This window comes from Dermacentor albipictus, chromosome 5 (assembly GCF_038994185.2).
Source record: "Dermacentor albipictus isolate Rhodes 1998 colony chromosome 5, USDA_Dalb.pri_finalv2, whole genome shotgun sequence".
NCBI lineage: Eukaryota > Metazoa > Arthropoda > Arachnida > Ixodida > Ixodidae > Dermacentor > Dermacentor albipictus.
Window position 1 is genome coordinate 161,534,562 of NC_091825.1, and position 11,714 is coordinate 161,546,275.

Genomic DNA, 11,714 nt, shown 5'->3' on the forward strand with positions numbered 1-11,714 from the left:
GCTGCCTCCATTCTGGAAAAGAGAACAAACCCTGGCACTCACTTCATCTCTTGGTTTCCCGCCCATATGGGTGCGGACGTTCATCAGAACATACCTAACCTCAACGAGCTTGCCCATGACCGTGCGCGAGATCTAACACGCCGCGGCGGCATGGAGGCCTTATGGGGACAGGATGAAATCCAGCAGAACGATCCGCTCCTTACTTTTCAGGAGATAACATCTCACTATCGGCTTAGCAGAAGGGCCTATCCTCTTCCTCACCCGAAGTTAGACAGGTCTCAGACAGTTTTACTTAGAATGCTCCAGACGGGCTCATTCCCTTCGCTGGGCTTTCTCAGCCGTATCTACAGAGACGTCGATTCGAGCTGTCCGGACTGTAATGAGATCTATTGTTCCTTAGCGCACATGCTCTGGCAATGCCCCGCGTTACCTAACGGCCCTCTCTCCAGCAAAGCCGACTGCGAAGAGGCACTCCGGAGCCCATCGCTCCAGACACAACTAGAGGCAATCCAGAGGGCCCGAGAAAGGGCGGAACATCACGGCGTTCCTGCCCCGACTTGGACGCGGCCAGCGGCTTCCGCGGGTCCCCGATAGGGGCCTCCGCTGAAGCTCCTCAGGATCAAATAAAGTTCATTGTCTGTCTGTCTGTCTGTCTGTCTCGGAAGAACAGAAAATAGCTACTCGGGAGTTTATTTCAATAAAAAAAGCACAAAAAAACAAAAGTGCGTAAGCAAGATAATCCAAAAGCACGTAAGGCGTCTCAGCCGCCTACAAAGAAACATCTACATAGCTTAACCATTTACGCTTTCTGTCTCTTGAACTCCAGAAAAAAAAGCAAAACAAAGAAGTTTTTTTTACCTATTTCTATCCTTGTCGCAAGCTTTTTTATGTAAGGATAGGGCGATATCATGAACGTGCGTTAAACAGTCACGTTTTACACCAGTTTTGAGCGGTTATTTTCCACTGCCATTTATAGCACGTGTTCAAACAGGTCGCTGCCTGAAGCAATACATCACTTGCTTCTTTCCAACACTTGTGCTGTTGCAGCTTTGGCCAACGACGTTGGAATCTCGCGGCAGACTGTGCTTATTTTTGCCTTTAGGGCGTCCGCTGTGGTAGTTTCGCTGCTATGCACGCGATCTTTCACGTAGCCTCACAAGAAGTACATGTCCGGTGACCGTGCAGGCCTGGTACAGGTCCGTGCGGGCCAATCCACTGTCCAGGAAAAAAGGTTGTCGAGCCACGTTTGAGACTGACTACTACTATGCGCAGGAGCACCATCGTGTTGAAACCAGATGTTCTGAAGGTGCGCAAGTGGAACGTTGCAACAGACGTCGTTCACGGTGCCCTCGAGGATGTCGTCGACGTAGCGTTCCGTCGTTAGTGTGTCGTCAAAAAAGATGGGTTCGATGATGTTGCCATCAAAAATACCGCACCACGCATTAAACGACCACTGGTATCGTTGCCGTGTTTGTGCCAGCCAGTGGGGATTCCTATCACTCCTGTAGTGCGTGTTGTGAAGATTAACGTGCGCATTTCTGAAGAAATTAGCCTCACCCGTCCAAAGCACGCGAGTGAGAAAGTCCGGTTCTTCTTCACATTTCGTGAAAATGCAATTGACAAAGTCTGTTCTCAAAATCTCGGACTTCAAGTTTTTGATGAAGATGTACATGGTACGGGATCATATCACCTTTTCTTTTTTTTTATTGCTCCGCACTGATGACCTTGAGATTCCGGCCTGCGCTCTGGCGTTGGGCACACTACCGTGAGGGTTAGCAGCAAAGAATGCCAAAACATCCGTTTCCGCGTACGGTCGCAGTCCTGTGTCGCTCTCTCGTGAAGCTACACGTCTCGCAAAGGACTTCGCACGTTCTCAATATTGTTGATGGACTAGGTCGTCCTCCACATTGCCACATCCGGAATAGCTCGGCTGCCTTCCTCAATTGTCGCCATGCGCCGCCCCCAGAGCGAGGATCATTTTAGCCTTTTGATCATTAGTGAAGGGCATAACTGTCTTCTTGAAGAGCAGGTAACTGGCGTGGTACCGTTCAGGGCTGCTATCTTGTACACGTTCGAAAAGCCGACGTTCGATTTCGTCTCACTCGATTGGACTAGATTGGCCTAGGCCGCGATATCGGCGCAGCCTGGACAATTGCGAGAGGTGAAATCGAACGTGTACAAGATAGCAGCCTAGATCTCCCCGTTATGTTCTACGCACTGACACGCCAAGCAAAAATTACGTAATCGACAACAGCATATGCTAGCTGGCCGTACATACCCGCGAAAACACATAAGATGGACATAGCGTGCGCAATGTTTGTTTCTATTGCTAAAGGGAACAAAAAGAACGCACGTTCCGGGCGCGCCTGTCTACAGAACAAGATGAGTGCGCAAAATCAAGTCCCAAGTGCACCGTCACGGTTTCCCGGCTTCGAAATCCCTGCATAAAAAAGAACAAGAACCTCTAGTTTCGCTATAGCATAGATCTAAATTTATTACATGACAGCTGTAAAAGTGTAATGCGTCCCATAGTGTTAGCAAGGCACGCTTATAAATTCTAAATGCGATGGGAATTGGCACGAGTCAGTAATAATTACTAATATTAGCACAGCAGGCGATTTTCTGCCTCTAGAATGGTACACTGCCGCAGAGATCACGATAAGTATTTCTTTACTAATCCGCTCATTTTCCGAGTATCATCAACTAGTTCCCGCGATTTCATTGCGTTTTCAATCAGTCCGACGACGCAGAGCCCCGCCGAGGCGGCTGTAGCCGTCCTCGTGCGAAGGCGACGACGTTCCCGACGGAGAGGTGGGCGGGGTCGCCGTCGACCTGGAGGCCGGCGTGCCGATCAGCTCGGGGCAGCACCAGAAGTTGTGCTGCAGCCGGTTGATGCGCGCCACCAGGTCGTACGTGACGCCATCGCTCACCACGGAGTCTTTCTTGTACTCCGGGTGCGAAGTGACGAATTGTCGTATCCAGTGCGCTGCCGTCATTAGCTGGCCGGAGGCGCGCTTCTCGATGAGCTGCAGGTACTGCTCCACTGTGCAGCGGGTGCTCACGTCCACTTCTTCGATGCCAGCCAGGAAGGTGCGCACGAGTGGCACGAGACCAGGGAAGCCTGCACTCGGCTTGCCGTTCACGATCTCGCAGAGCGTCATGCGCGCCACGCGCGGCTCCGCTGCGCCTCGAGCTGACGCGGCGTCCTCGCGGAACCACAGCCTCTCATTCAGAACGGCGTCCACTTTCTGAGCAACGCGCATGTTCTCGTCCACCTTGGAGATGGGGACCACCAAGTCCAGGTCGAACGTCAGGATGGCGCGGGTGAGAAGCACGACGAACACGACGTATGCCGCGTTCTCGAATTCAGTCATGTTCAGCTCCATGGGCCGGAACTCGACGCGCCAGCCGATGTCTGTGTTGGGCGGTGGTGGCTTGAAGCGCAGCGAGTGCCAGCTCGTCGACTGGAGGTTCTCGAAGTGGTCGTAGTCGTTTTCCGCGCCGTCGCCGAGCTTCTCCCTGAACAGCGAGAGCGAGTCCCTAACGAACACGTGCGACAGGTGCATCGCCAGGCCGTGGCCAATGTTCTCGGAGCGCAAGAGCCGGTACACTTGGTCGTTGTGAGCGAGCGGCACGTCGTTGTAGCACTCGTTGACGGCGCAGATGAAGCAGGGAATGCTGGCGTAGCGCGGCCGCATCGTGTTCATCTCGCCGTCGGTGCGGTCGTCGACGGCCATCGATATGACGTCGAAGCGGCAGTCTCTGTCCACCAGGTAGCCGCGGAATACGGGGCTGCTCGCGCCCAGCGCCAGCATGACGGGGCACACGTTGGCCAGCTGGTCGTACAGGCGCATCGCTTCTGCAATGTCGCACGCTTGCAGCGTCACCTGCAGGCAGCAGTTACCCATCCCGAATCCCATGGCGTCCATGTACACGTGGTCGGGCACGGAGGCGAGCAGCGCCTCTTGGTCCGCCCCGAGCCTCCCGAGGTCTTCTACGAAGGGTCGCGGAGTGTTGACGTCCCGAAAGACGGGCACGTTTATGACTACGCGCTTGCCGCGTCGCATCCGGATGTTGCGGGCCAGAGTGCGGAAGCGCGGGTGCGCCGGGTAGATCATCTGCTCGGGCACGAATAGCGACGGCATGGTGACCGAGTTGAGCGAAGGCTCGTGCGGCGGCTGCGTGAATGCCGCACAGCCGAGCCTCGGGAAGACCGTCATGCACATGATCTCCTCGTCGGGACCGAGCAGCGCGCTGACCTCGGCGCGGCGCTGGCGCATGTTGTGCTCGACGACGTTGCAATGCGCCAGAGTGTCGCCATAGGGCAGCGCGGGCACGGCCTCCATAGCGTAGGCGCCAAACTCCGGGTGCCAGGAGCAGAGGCCTGCGGGCGCCTGCAGCTCGCGCTCGTTGAGTTCGCGAATGAGCTCGGCGCCTCGCAGCAGCAGTTGGACGCGTCGGCGGGTGTGGTCGAATCGCACCAGCATATACTCGACTTCGTCGCCCCACAGGAACCGGTCGTTGCGGCGCTCCCGCGCCTCGCGGTATAGCTTGATGAACTGCACTATGCCCCGGCGCCGCACGTAGTCGCTGAGCCGCTTGGTCTCCTCCCAGGAGAGTGGTGTGCCTTCCGACAGAAGTCCCATAGCCAGTGCTGGGTGTGCGACGCGCTACTCGTGGTTCGCAGCGCATGTCACGAGCCTCGTGGCCTATGCGTCTTCTTCATCCTCTGCGTGCAAACCCCACAGAAGAGGAGGAGCCCAAATCATTTATTAGCCGTCCAAGTAGCCAGAAAATTAGCGGCGGTGACGAAACAGCCTTTAATTGTCGAAAATAAGAAAACGGGGGTGCCACTTCATTAAATTAGACTTAATAGTGAGCTACGCCAGTGGAGAGGTCAATTGTCCTGCAATTTTCGCGCATCTCGGAGTTCAGTTGACTCCCTTAAACAGTAATTAAATGGTGATGATGATAAAAATGTTTTTAGTAATTAAGGGGTGGCTCGAAACCCTGTTATGTGGAATAGCAAGTGGAGGCGTGTTCAGAGCCGTCCTAGGAGCTGCGCGTCCTTGGCAAAACCCAAGGGCCAGTCCAGAATGACTCTGTCGGAATGCGCCGATCCGGTCCCCAGCCTAACCCACTCCTCGTAGGACGACACTCGCACCGGCCTCAGGTGGCGCTGCCGGTGCTGAGCGTAGAGGTGGCACTCCCAAAACAGATGGGCTGCGGATAGTCGTGGTCATGCTACAGTCGGGGCACATGTGTGGCTCCTCGGGAGCTCCTTGGTCCGTTTGCTCCATACCTCCCTTACAACTTCTACGGCACAACATTGGGACAACCCCGAATATCGACAAGAGCACCTCCATAGTCTTGACGCTGGATTACAATTCCGGCATCCACTTCGGTTGCGGAGAAGCCAGGAAACGCTCATTCATCGATTACGGCTGGGTGTGGCATACACCAACTGATACCTCCACAAGATTGGACAAACACGGGACCCTGAATGTAGCGTCTGTCACACTCTCGAGACAATAGCTCACGTACTTTGCGTGTGCCCTCAATATGCGGCCGAACGAAGAAAACTCAAATCTACCGTTGACAGCTTGGACTCCCACCCCTTTTCAGAAGAAAAGCTTTTGGGCGCGTGGAGGAGTGTTGACTGTGCCCAACGTGCCATAAAAGCACTTTTGAACTTTTTAAGTGAGACTGGTTTAGACGATCGCCTATAGAAGCTGTGAGACGTGTAGTCAGTGCGAAATGTGTTTGAGCAAAAACTTTTTGTGGCAAGATTACTTTTTGTATGGACAAGATTAGTCTTAGTGTATTGCGTCTCCAGTGCGCATCCGCATATTGGACAAAGTGTATATAGTATCTCATTGTACCATATCATAATCATCCGCCACCTACCTTTCCCTGTATTTCCCACTTCCCCATTCCCCAGTGAGGAGTAGCAGGCTAGAGACACGCTCTCCAGGCCGACCTCTCCTCCTTTCTCTCCATTAAAATTTACTCCTCCTTGGTCCGCGAAGGTTTTTGAGGGGCCGTGTTCCTGCGGCCCAAGGCAGACTGAAAAGGAGGGCGTCTCCTCCGGCGTAGTCGGTACCGCCGCCACCGCTCCAGCATGTCCGGTGTGAGGACGAAGACGAAGCGGAGCCTATGCAGCAGCATGTGCCCCGACATGGGAAGACCCGCGCGGTAAGTGGCTCTGAGAGAGCACTTGCATGGAGTTCCCTTTCGCGGTGGGTAAATAAAAAGGAAAGCCTGACTTTCTTCGACCTGGATGTTTCATAGATGATAAACCACTTATAAGTTTACTCTCTGCGCAACTGCACTTTTTACATGATGCATATTTGCGGCCGTTCAATTTCGTTTTGCAGGGCTCACCATGGTGAAACAGGGTAAACTTTCTGAGATGGAGTCCACTATACGGCTGGCCCAATACCACCATCCTGGGGCGAGGGCGCGCAGTCATGTCGATTTCCGAACGTTCGCTTGCGCTGTCGTGATTCGTCGACGCCGCACCTTCGTCAGCTAACATCAGTGCGGCCAGAGTCCTTCCATGTTATGGAAAGACTCTGGTGCGGCGAAGCGAGAGCACACATTGAATACCGCCTACTCAGTGACGTAGAAGGCAAAGCGAACGTTCGGAAAGCGAAATGCTTTCCCAGAATTTTGCACATGATAAAGGGCCAACCGCACAGTGGACTCCATCTGCCAGTTTAATAATAATAATAATAATAATAATAATAATAATAATAATAATAATAATAATAATAATAATAATAATAATAATAATAATAATAATAATAATAATAATAATAATAATAATAATAATAATAATGAGCCTATGTTTATGTGCAGTGAAGGACTAAGGCATCTCTCAGCGATTTCCAATTACTCCTCTCCTTCGCTAGGTGATTCCAAGTTATACCTGCAAATTATTTGATTTCGTCACGCAGCTGATACGATCTCGACTGGGTGAGGTGGGTCTTCACCGCAAGAATCACGGAATGACGACGAAGCCGGGAATCGTGGTGGTAAAAAAAAAGAAGAAAAGAATGTATTCACTTCATTGTTGCACGGTTGTGACTCTCATCCGAGTCTCGAGCGGTTCTGATTAACACGGGGGCCAGGACGGCGTTAAATAACCCCTTGCGGTCCTGTGGTCGTCGACGTCTTCTTGCGAAGCCTGTGGAAGTATTAGTCAGGTTCTACCGTCGAGCTCCTGACCACCCGATTTTCTTTCCTTCGTCCTTCCCTTTGTGTCAGCTCGGGGAATGAAAGGGGTGACGCTGTTTCGGAGGAGAGGGCAATTATGTCGACATGGGAACGCCCGCTTGAACGCTTCTCACACTTTATTCAAATTCAAGTTTATTTGCCAGACAATATGCTGGAAGGTCCGCTGAGCTAAAAGCCGTCGGCTTGACTGGGCCCAGGTGACCGTTACAAGGCAGCAGCTATACAAGGTGCACAGGTAGAGACTAAGATAAGCCGTGACAAAGGCACAAATGAAAACATGCAGATTACAATGCATAATACAACACGTTCATAAATCACACGAATACACTTGAAATACGATGGACGTGGAAATACATATGCAAATTACAACACATAGTACAGCATATTTATGACACACAAATACACTGAAATGTTGCAAAAATTTTAATAATTTTAATAACTGATTTGCAAGCAGTATAGGAGATATTATTTATAGATACCGAATCTTTTGCTAGCGAACAATAGAACAAAAGAAAGAATGTAACTGTTTGTGTTTTCATATGTGTTTAGTGTTGTTGGGACGTTGTATGCCAAAGTTTGATACTTATAAGTTGTACGAAGTCTAGGTGCAGACCATATATGGGCGTTTCTTCTAGGTTCTGTAATAACACGACGCTCTAGACATGATAAGGCTGTAATGAAGTTCATTAGTTCTATGTCTGAAAAGTAGAGTGTGTTCAACAAACGATATGCGTAAATATTGTCAACCCATAGTATACTGAACCCTCCAAATGCTTTGCAGGTGGTTGCCAAACGTTCAATGTTTCCAATGTAGCGAGTTATCCTTTTTTGTAGAACAAGTATTTTATTTATGTTTGTTTTTGTTGTTGTGCTTCATATCAACGTACAATAACTTAGATGCGAGTTAAACAACGCGTGATACATTTGAAGTTTGGCCCCGAGTGGCAGCAGAATACGGCAGCGAGACACGACTCGTGTTACAGACGAGATTTTCTTACAGGGGTAGTTAACGTGAGCATCCCAACTTAAGTTCAATGAAAAGTAAACCCCAAGTATTTTATGCGTATCAACAATATCTATTCGCTGTAAATAAATCATTAACGGCTGGTAAGTAGGCACTGTTTTATTTTTAGCACGAACTATAACTGCTTTAGTTTTATGTGGATTCATCTTAAGTCGATTCATTTTTGACCACGAGGAAATCTCCGACGGCACGTCGTTAGCTTTGGATATTAAATGATGCAGGTTAATGTCAGAAATAGGTATTTTTGAATCATATGCGTATATTGCGTACTTAACTGTTGTGCCTATGTCAGAGTACATACTGTACTCTGACGAAGGTTGGTCCACCAGCCGAAAATGTTAAGTAAACACTTCTTACTTCCAAAAGGTCCGTCATCTCTTTCCTGCATATATTACGTCGGGACCTGGGTGCTGCAACTTTGAAGACGCCATATATATATATATATATATATATATATATATATATATATATATATATATATATATATATATATATATATATATATAAATAGTTGAAGAAACGAAGGTGCACACTTACGAAAATTGCATCTTTAGACAAATTAGACTTGGCATTCAATCACCGCATACGGTTCAAACAATACACTGTACATTGGCTAAGATCCACATGACAACAGTGGGAATTCGCGCACTACAGGTCGCTTACAGCACATTCAGCTATCCGACTTCAGGCACAGTGCTTGCCTGCGTCGCACATGGCCGTCTAGTAACGAGTGACAACCAGCAGCGCAAGCAGATTGGACAGGGCCCCGTCTGTTTGCATTGACAGTCGCCGTAACTTGCACACGAATCAGCGTCACCCGATTGATTCGAGTGCAAGTTATACGGCGTTATAGTTATAGTTCATGTCGCTGTGTTGGCATTCTAGCGTTGCCTCTTTTCCTACCTGCACATTTCTTTTTCTTCTTTCGGTGGCCGCTAATGTGTCGCTCACACTTGGTGTCCCACCTGCTCTCAATATGAACATGGTCTGTTTTGTGGGAATCGCCATTTTGCAGCCACTTTTGCAGGCCTTTCCACCTATGTGGATATTCAACTTCATACACTTCAAACCATGTAATCATGTATGATAGTCTCCGTTGCATTGCTCACACTGCTCACGTCGCTCACATTGCAGCTCGGCCTCCTCCTAAGAGGGAACATTAGGTCGGATGCTCCTATCTAAATACATGTAGAAGGAGCATTCGTTTTCCCGGCAACCACTGCACCAAATTTGATTTGTTGCATTTAAAAGAAAAAGTTAAATTATAGTGACTGTTTGCTTCGAATTTTCGATTTAGGTCGTCAATGTTTTATTGAAAAGTGGTAAAAATAAAAAAAATTCAGAAAACGAAACAATGAAGTTAACAACTCTCTAAATCAGCAACGAAAATTAATATCACAATGCTGTGAATTGAAGATAATAGTACATCTACAGCGGGCAAAATTGACATGTTACACATGAGTCTAAAAAATTAAGTATTATGTAAATACGGCTCTTGCAGAACCCTTGTACATAACATAACAAATTCACGTAAGATACAAATAGACATATCGAATTCGTCCGCTTTGAATGGTGTAATGGATGCCGTTTACAGGACCGCGATATCTGTTCTTGATGCAAAACTATTAATTTGTTAACTTCGTCCTTCTATTTCTTTTTTTCGAAGTTTTGAATTTTTCAAAATATTTCAATAAAGTTCCGGCCCTAAATCGAAATTCCGCTTCCAATAGACACTACAATTTAACTTACTTTCTAAAATGCAACAAATTTCATTAAAAGCGATTCACGAGTTATCTCAGAAAAGCGTTTCTGCGTTTTACATGTATCTGAATAGGCCGCGTTGGAGTTGGGCCCAAGATAAAGCTTCCTCTTAAACAATTTGCCTAGGGATCAAATACATGAATGCCATTGCCAAAGATGCTGCAAACGAATTCTTGGACGCTACGCACTGTCAATAGAAGTAAATTATGTATTTTGTCATAAAATATTATACTCGTCTATGCCAAAAATTGTGCCCAACATAACTGGTGTCAATGCTTCCATGTTCTTGTCTATTTAATAAGTACAGAAAATATCACACGAACTTTAGAACTACATCAGTTCGAAACCAGCAAAGCAGTGCGTGCCTTTGATACGAAAAATGTAAAGGCCATGAAATGAACAAGTTGAGGACAAATATGTTAACGAAACTTTGTCATTCAAGATTCTTCTTTACATTCTTGTATACATATGCAACGACCACTGAAAAATCTCAATGCCGCTGTCAGTTGTTCCAATGTATTACGCAGGAGCAGCTGTCACCGGTCGTGTATCGTGAGTGGTTGCACAGAAATTATAGCCGCAGAATATACGAGGGCGAGTCAAATGAAAGTGAGCCAATCCGAATATATGACTAACGGGGTAATTTATATAAAAGTAGCCTCCGTGAGCATTTATAGATCTTTCCCATTGACTAACGAGTCGCGTAATTCCCGTCTCATAAGGCTCCTTGGGTTGCTGCTTCATAACGTCTGCAACTGACTTTAACGTCATCGACGGAGACGAATCTGGTTCCCTTGAGCTGTTTTTACGATTGCCCCAAAATGTGGAAGTCGCAAGGCAACAGATCTGAGCTGTATGGCGGATATTACAGCGTTTCCCACTTGAACCTCGCCAGTTTTATGTTAACCGCATCAGCGACGTGGGGAGGGGCATTGTCGTGGAACAACATGACCCCATTCGTCAATTTTTCACGTAGCTTGTTTTTTATTGCGACACGCAGCCGATCCGGCGTTTCACAATATCGGAAACAATTGATAGTCTCTCAAGATTTAGCAAATTCTATCAGTAATGGCCCCTGACGATCGAAAAATAAAAGTCAACAACACCTTTCTGGCGGAAATGGTGGCCTCTGCTTTCTTTGGGGGTGGTGAATTCTAATGTTTCCATTGTAAGCTTCGCCTTCGTGTTTCAGGCTCGTAGTAGTGGCACCATGGTTCGTCCCCGATCACAACTGCGGACAGGAAATCGTCACCCTTAATGTGATACAAGATCAGATGGGTGAAGGCAGCGCCGAACTTCTCCGTATTCTGGCGGTGGTTCAAAATCTTGGGCACCCATTGCGCACACAAGAGCCGATAACCGAGATATTCATGAATTATGGCGTGAACGGTGAGAGTGAACTGAACCGTGACTGATGTTCACACGCTCTGCCAGTTCTTATCTTCCGTTATTGTGTCATCAGCTCATATCAACCTTTGCAATATTGTTAGGGGTAACTGCACGATGGCTTTGGCCCGGTCTGGGATCGTCTTTGAAACTTTCACGTCCTTCTTTGAACCGTTTGTTCTAACGCTTCACAATGGCCAATGAAATGTAATGTTCAATGCACACGGCAGCCATACGGTGACCAATTTCGTTTTGGAAAACACCTTCAGCTGTCAAAAACCTCACGGCACCACGCTGCTCAACT

At 48.2% G+C, this 11,714-nt stretch overlaps 1 pseudogene; it reads right to left on the minus strand.

The window, feature by feature from the left end:
- Positions 1-2,468: 2,468 nt before the first annotated feature.
- On the minus strand, positions 2,469-4,699 carry LOC135904049 (glutamate--cysteine ligase catalytic subunit pseudogene; annotated as a pseudogene).
- Positions 4,700-11,714: the final 7,015 nt, after the last annotated feature.